This window comes from Phacochoerus africanus, chromosome 8 (assembly GCF_016906955.1).
Source record: "Phacochoerus africanus isolate WHEZ1 chromosome 8, ROS_Pafr_v1, whole genome shotgun sequence".
Classification (NCBI taxonomy): Eukaryota; Metazoa; Chordata; class Mammalia; order Artiodactyla; family Suidae; genus Phacochoerus; species Phacochoerus africanus.
In genome coordinates, this window is record NC_062551.1 from 82,365,004 (window position 1) to 82,373,504 (window position 8,501).

The 8,501-nt window shown below is 47.6% G+C and overlaps 1 pseudogene; it reads left to right on the plus strand.

Moving 5' to 3' along the window:
- Positions 1-1,278: 1,278 nt before the first annotated feature.
- On the plus strand, positions 1,279-1,379 carry LOC125134751 (uncharacterized; annotated as a pseudogene).
- The last annotated feature ends 7,122 nt before the right edge of the window (positions 1,380-8,501 follow it).

Genomic DNA, 8,501 nt, shown 5'->3' on the forward strand with positions numbered 1-8,501 from the left:
ATTCCCCTCTCCTTATGTGGGGGCTGAACATGGCAACTTCCATCCAAAGAATACACTCTTGAAAGGGTCTGGAGGGAGCAACTTTACAGCGGAGAAAAATGTAAACATGACCTTAACCAGGAGGTCAAGGGCACATCACAGTGAGACGTCATGTGGATAACGTGGGCCCCCCAAGGAGAAGTGGTGAGAAAGCAACTCCTTCTCTGTGATCTTCCTCCCCAGCATAGGCATAGGAAAAGCATCAGACTATCCCCCACCAAGGAACATGCGGCAAGACACCTGACAAATGACTGTTCCTCAAGACTCAAGGTCATCACAAATGAGGAAGGTCTGAGAGACGGCCACAGACCCAGGGAGGCCAAGGAGACAGGACAAGTGAACATGTCCTGCGGTGTCCTGCAGGGTGGGCTAGGCAGGAAATGGACATCGGAGGAAACTAGGGAACTTAGAAGAAACGATGGCACTTAGTGACTTGTACTGTCCACGGCTGGTTCCTTAGTCGAGAAACGTGGCCCACACTCATGACAGATGTTAACCTGGGGAGAAACTGGATGGAGGGGACACAGGAACTCTGAACCAAGCTTGCAACTGTTCTATCAAAAACTATTCTAAATCAAAGCTTTATTTTTTTTTTTTTAAGAAAAGGCAACTCCAATGAAATTTTTTGTTTTTTGTTTTTTGTGGGTTTTTTTTGTCTTTTTGCCATTTCTTGGGACACTCCTGCGGCATATGGAGGTTCCCAGGCTAGGGGTTTAATCGGAGCTGTAGCTACTGGTCTATGCCAGAGCCACAGCAACACAGGATCTGAGCCACGTCTGCAACCTACATCACAGCTCACAGTAACACCGGATCATTAACCCACTGAGCGAGGCCAGGGATGGAACCTGCAACCTCATAGTTCCTAGTCAGATTTGTTAACCACTGAGCCACGACAGGAACTCCCTCCAATGAAAATTTTTAATAAATAAATTAAAATTTTATAAGGCAAGGTACAGAACAGTAAATATTAGTGCTATCACATACACATATTTATGCATGTGTAATATATAACGCCGTAATGTGTAATGTCTACATGTAACATATACACATAATACATACATGTGCATGTTTGCACATGCACAGAATACCTCAGAAAATGTATTCTAGAAACCAGTTACATCATAGGCCCCTCTGAGAGGAACTAGGTGCTGGGAGGACAGAAGAAGGAGGCCATGGCCCACCTTTTCCTACCTTTTGAATTTTGAATACAAACAGTTAAAAAAAATGAGTGTTCCATGAGTGTTTTCATCCACACAGACTAAACTAGAATGACATAGAGGAGATGAGCCTGGCCCCTGTGCAAGGATGACACACAAAAACGTGAAATGTTCCATGTTCTTGAGTGTTTCGTGGGGAGAGGGTTTCAATTTTGTAAGGTGAAAAAGTTCTGGAGATGCATTGCTCAACAAGGTAAACATACTTACCCACGATTTAAAAAAAGAGTGTTCTGAAGCAAACACTAAAAGTGACAAATGTGTTAATATCTGTTCAGAGATGGGTACCCAGTTTATCTGCTTTATTATGTTCTGTCATCTTCGGCATATTTGAAACTTTTAATCTCAGGCCAGGGTTCTGCATGTGCAAAGGCCCTGAGGCAGGATGTAGCATGGCCAGTGTGGGCTGGAGTGGGGAGCAAAAGACCAGGGGGCACAGGATGAGAGAAGTAGGTGGGGACTCCACCAAGCAGCCACAGGAGGCAACGCCCTGCCCACACATTCCAGAGGCTCCCAGCCCAGAAGTCACTTCCCTTCTCAAGCACTCACAGGGCTCCAGACTTGGCTTCCCAAATCACACCACACCCGCCACAGCCCAGCCCCTGCTCCATCCTGGGGACCAGCTCATTGTTCCCTTCCCCTCAAGGCTGCTCTTCTCCCAAGAGGCCGTTCTGAGCTGACAGGTTCTGTGGGCGGAGGCCCTAGGGTAAGGTTGACAAAAGCGCGACTGTCTCAGGCCCTATCCTGGCCCCACAGAGCAGGATCCTTGCCTGATCCTCCAGCCTCCACATCAAAGAGGAAAGATCAAAACTCCCGCCGGCCGCCCACGGCACTCAGCCCAGCCCTGGTCCCCGAGTGGCTCTCTTCGGGCACATTCCACCCCTCCGCCCCTCGGAGATGAGGAAGGAGGGGGAGGCAAGACAGGACAGTAGCTGGTAGGCACTGCTGTGCCCTGGAAGAGGACTCAATCCCTGGGCGGCCCAAGTACACGGCCCTTTGCGGTGCACCGCGCAACCCGAGGAAGGCAGGGTCTGTCCTGGTGTGCTTGGGACAGGTAGGAAATGGAATCAGAGAGTGTCAAGGTCACGGCTGGCCGGAGGGCCCAGACCCTCAAGCTCCCAGGAGCACAAGCGGCTGCCAGCCCAGGAGTGGCAGTCTGAAAAGAAAGACACACAGTGAGGTCTCCCAGCAGCACCACTTTCGTAACTCTGATCTCTGGCCTCCTGATCTTTTTTTTTTTTTTTTTCCTGTCTTTTTAGGGCCACACCGGTGGCATATGGAGGTTCCCAGGCCAGAGGTCAAATCGGAGCTATAGCTGCCGGCCTACGCCAGAGCCACAGCAACTCGGGATTCAAGCTGCGTCTGAGACTTACATAACATCTCACGGCAACACTGATCCTTAACCCACTGATCGAGGCAAAGGATCAAACCCATATCCTCATGGATGCTAGTTGGGTTTGTTAACTGCTGAGCCACAATGGGAACTCCATCAGGCCTCCTGATCTTGACTTCCCTGGGGTGTCAAGTGCTGTGCGTGATGAGGTACATATCCAACAGCAGGTACCTCTTCTTAATGGGATGCTCTAGAAACAGCCCACTAGAGAGCTGTTACCTAACAGCGAGCTCACCTACTCCAGAGAGCATGGCAAGGGCTGAAATAGGAGGAGGGGGTGAGGATAGCAGGGGGCAGAGCACCCCCTGCATAGACCCTCTGCCCCACCCCCAAGCTCACCAGCCTTGCTGTGATTAAATGCAATCAGAGCCACAAAAGAGGCGGTGGGAGCCCGGAGACCTGGAGGTCCAGTCCCCAGACCTGGAGGTCCAGTGCCCACACTGTGTGTGTTACTCTTGGCACGTCACTTCCTCTCAGATCTTCACGGTTTTTCCATCGGTAAAATGAAGAACCTGAACATCACAAAAGGCCCTTCAAAAGTAAGGTCTTATGACTGTATATTATTCTCGAATTCCTTTTAAAATGTGTAGGTAGATAGACATGGGTGGGTGTGTGGATGGGGGGGTGGGTGAATGATAGATAAAAACTGATTGGTTATTATCTTCTTTTTTTAAAGTGAAGTACAGTTGATATATTGTATTATAGGTTATAAAGTGTATAATATAGTGATTCACAATTTTTAAAAGTTATATTCCATTTACAATCATTACAGAGGTTCCTCAGAAAACTAAAAATAGAACTACCATATGATCCAGCAATCCTACTTCTGGGCATATATCCAGACAAAACTATAATTCAAAAAGATACACGTACCCCTCTGTTCACAGCAGCACTATTTAACAATAGGCAAGACAACCCAAATGTCCATCAACAGATGAATGGATTAAGAAGATGTGGCACATATACGCAATGGAATACTACTCAACCATAAAAAAGAACAAAATAATGCCATTTACAGCAACATGGATGCAAGCAGAGATTATCCTACTAAGTCAGAAAGATGAAGACAAATCCCATGTTATATCACTTATATGTGGAATCTAAAATAGAGCACAAATGAACCTATCTACAAAACAGAAACAGACTTGCAGACATAGAGAACGGACTTGTAGTTGCCAAGGCAGAGAGGGGAGGGAGTGGGGTGAACTGGGAGTTTGAATTTAATAGGTACAAATTATTATATTTAGAATGGATAAACAATAAGGTCCTACCATATATAGCACAGGGAACTATATCCAATCTCCTAGGATAGATCGTAATGGAAAATAATTTTTTTAAATGTATATTTATGTACAACTTAGTCACTTCGCTGTAAAGCAGAAATTGGCATAGCAATGTAAATCAACTATACTTTAATTTAAAAAAATAAAATAAAATATTGGCTATATTCCCCGTGTTGGCTATATCCTTGTAGCTTATTTTATATCTAATAGTTTATGCCTCTTACTCCCCACCCCTAGGTTCCTCCACCCTCCTTCCCTCTCCCACTGGTAACCACTGGGTTGTTCTCAATACCTGTGAGTCTGCTTTTTTTTTTGTTACAGTCACCAGTTATTTTGTATTAGTTATTATCTTCTTTTAAGGCTGGCTCAAAAAACAAAGGGGGATTTTCCATTACGGCTCAGTGGGTTAAGAAACTGACTAGTATCCATGAGCAGGCGGGTTCGATCCCTGGCCTCGCTCGGTGGATTAGGGATCCAGCATTGCTGCAAGATGCAGCTTAGGTCACAGATGCAGCTTGGATCCCACATTGCTCTGGCTGTGGTGTAGGCTGGCAGGTGCAGCTCTGATTCGACCCTTAGACTGGGAACTTCCCTATGCCCCATGTGTGGCCCCAAAAAAGAAAAAAGGAAAAACAAAGGAAGGAAGGAAGGAAGGAAAGGAGCGGGGGGGAAAAAGAAGGAAGAGAGAGAAAGTGGTGGGGAGGGAACGAGCTGCTGCTCACTAGGCATGCCCGTGTGCCACATTTTGTTCAAAGCACTTACATGGGGCTTTCTTGCCTATTCAAGATGGCAGCACATGAAGACTATTCAGAAATGATGAGGGGAAAGGGTCCAAAAATTATTGCCTGAAACCAGCTACATAAATCAAGATTCTCCAGAGAGACAGAACCAATAAGATGGATGGAGCGATGGAAGGACAAATGGGTAGATGGATGGGTAGGTGTATTTATTTAAAGGAATTGGCTCACACAAAGCCAGCAAGTCCAAAATCTGTAAGTCAAGCACTGGAACCCAGGCATCAGTTGACACAACAGTGTTGAGACCGAATTTCTTCTCCGGGAAACCTCAGTTTTTGCTCCTAAGCCCTTCAATTGACTGGATGAGGACCACTCACCCTATCAAAGATAATCTACTTTACTCAAAAGGCAGCCACCTACACATCTACAAAATCCCTTCAGAGCCATACCTAGATTAGCGTTTGATTAAATAATTGGGTACCATGGCCTAGCCAAGCTGACACATATCATGGACAGTCCAAGCAGCTCACCCAGCCTCAACTGGGCTTCCCCAATCTCTCCCATTTCCCCAACCCAGGCAAACCCAATTCCCCATCCATATCTGAGCTCAAAGAATTAACCTCCAGACAGTGGCATTTCTACTGCCACGATCTCCAGGGGCCTCAGCCAGTAGGGTTCTGCATTGGGGTGGGAGCTGAATGGAACCAGAAAGATGTTTCCATTAGGAACCTGAAACAAGAGACCCGGACTTGGCCAAATCAGCCACAAAAACCTGAAAAAGAGAAGAAAAAAGTCTGCTCCCCGGATCAGCTGATCTCTCTCTGGGTCTTCGGTTTTTCTCTGCTCCGTGGATTCCTTGGTATTTGCTGTCTCTCATAAACATATTTCTGTGATATATACTGTAAGGCTGCTTCATTTGAAATTCACAGTTAATGACCTAGTCCCTCGGATTCAGGAAACAGAGTAAGGTTCCGGCTTTTAAAGGCCAGGAGTTTACTCGCCAGAATATGACAAGTATTACAAAGTATAGGCTGGCTCTAAAAGCACTTAAGAAACAGTCTCCGTCAGAAATTTCAAGAATACCTTCAAATAACATCATTTATCTGCCAGAAGGCCAAGGGGGTGCGGAGGGAGGGTGAGCGGAGAGTAAATGAGTATTTGATCGAATCCGTATTTTCAACTCCCCCAGGAGCGGGGGTAAATATTTACTATAACCCTTCTTACTCTGCAGAGGTTGGCGGGCACACATGTGTGGGTGGGAACTGCCTGGGTGCAGACCCGTGCACGTGTGGGCACCAAAGACCCTTCCGCCCACCAGCCCCCCCACGGCTGACACAAAACAAACTCCACCATAATCGGAACTCTGTGACAAGGAGGTAATTTAATAACATGAGTATCCCCGTGTTCGGGTTGGCCCACTTAACTGAAATCCAAAGCCAGCCCCGGAGTAAATTGGGCCGCGGACGCATCGATCAGGGCCATCGCACTTTCTCATGTTCAATAGAGTCAGGGCTTAACCAGGTTAATTTTGGTTAAACACATTACCCAGGTACTCTCCTCTTACCAGCCCAATGATTTTGTGTCGGGCCTGAAGGATTGTAATTGCAATCCGGAGAGACGCCAACTCAAAAGGGTGATTTACGGAGGGCCGTGGAGCCCGGGCCGGCCTCCTACCTACTGGCCGCTGGACGGGAATTTTTTCCTCGAATCTTGTCATGATTCACCACCGAGGGCCGGAAGGAGGCTCCTCGTGAGAGGTGGTCCCTCGGAGGAACAGGGTGGTGCTTCTTTGAGATACTCGGTGCTTCTCTCTGAGGCTGGGGAGGGATGGGAGGGATTGGGGGGGGGGGTAGGAGGTGGGGAGGGTGGGGGGATGGGAGGTGGGGGGTGGGGGGATGGGAGGCGGGAGGATGGGGGTGGGACGAGAGGGCCCCTCTGCTCCACGGAACAAGAGCTCAGGAGGGGCTCGGCTTCTGGGAACCGGTCCTTCCAAGTCATGCTCGTTCCCTCGGGCGCGGGTGACGTCCTGTGGTCGTACAGGGAGCATTCCCAGCTTCCTTTCCAGCCTTCCCTGGACAGGCCCAGGGCACCCACCTTAGACCCCACCTTCTCCCAGCTGTTCTCCCCTCTGCTCCCCTTGGGCCCAGCTCCCACACGCTGATTTCCATCCTACTTTGTGGTCACTTCACCTGTGGCCTGAACAACTCGCCTCACAGGTGCATGTCCCAATCCCTTCATCTGGAGTGTGACAAGGACACCTGCTCATAGGGTCGTGGGGACAAAGCCTGGCGCCCAGTGAGCCTTTGATCAGTGTCAAGGGCAGTCATTTCCCTCAAGAGAAGTCAGAAAAGACAGGCAAGAAGGATCCTGCTGAGGAGGAAGAAACTGGAGCCTTCATCCATGGCGGATGGGCTAATGGAATGGAAAGTGGGGTGGCCATGCTGCAAAGGATTTGGCAGTTTCTTAAAAAGTTATATGGGTACTTGCCACATAGCCCTGCAATGTTTACTCCTGGGTAGTTACCCCAGAGAGAAATGAAAACGTGGGTCCACACAAAGACTTGTGCAAAATGATCATGACAGCTTAATGCGTAATACTGCAAAACCGGGAGCAATCCAGATGCCTGTCGGCAGATGACTAGATAGACAGACTGTGGTCTGTCCACATGATGGAGTGTTATTCAGCCATGAAAAGGAATGACGAGGGATACCTGCCATGAGAAGGGTAATCCACAAAACCGCTAAGGCCAACCAGAAGAAGCAAGGCACAAAAGACCACATGGGGCACAATTCCACACATACGAAATGTCCAGAAAGCTACAGAGACAGAAATTAGATTAGTGGTGGCCTGGAGCTCAGAAGGGGAGCAATGATTAATTATAAATGGGCATGAGGGATCTTACTGAGGTGGCAAAAATGTCTCAAACTTGATTGTGGTGATGGACGCATGACTCAGGAACTTTTCTGAAAAGCATTTCACTGTACACTTAAAATGGGTAAATTCTGGAGTTCCCACTGTGGCTCAGCAGGTTACGAGCCCAATGCAGTGTCCATGAGGATGCAAGTTCAATCCCCATCCTGGTGTAGTGAGTCAAGGATCCAGCATTGCTGCAAGCTGCAACGTAGATTGCAGATTCAGCTCAGATCCGATGTTGCCATGGCTGTGGCATAGGCCTCAGCTGCAGCTCCGATTTGCCCCCTAGCCTGGGAAGTTCCAGATGCCACGGGAACAGCCATAAAAAGGAAAAAAAAATGGGTACATTTTAAGAAATGTAAATTATGCCCCGAAGTTGTTTTAAAAAATAGGATGATGGAGTTCCCCGGCAGCCTAGGGGTTAAGGATCTGGTGTTGTCACTGCTGTGGCTTGGGTTCGATCCCTGGCCCAGGAACTTCCGCATGCTGTGGGCAAGGCCCAAAATAAATAAATAAGTAAATATCAAAAGAGATGAGATGATATTTACTGGATGAGAAAAGCTGGAATCTGCCGCTTGTAATGAAGGCTGCTTCCTTAGTTGAATTCAGGTTTTTTCTTTGTTTGTTTTGCCAGAGTAAGGTAACAAGCTTTTGCTGGGACTGGAAAAGCTCATTTATGTGGGATACTGGTATGAATTTCCTAGTGCAGGGTCCAGCACAATGTTGGAAATGACAGGAGGTATCATTTATAACCTACTAGCTCTCTTTAGTGGGAAACATCTCCTAGAAGACAAAAGATTTAAGAGGGATACAACTGACCCTTGAACAATGCAATACTACTGAGCCATAAAAAAGAACAAAATAACGTCATTTGCAGCAACATGGATGGAACTAGAGACTCACATACTAAGCGAAATAAGTC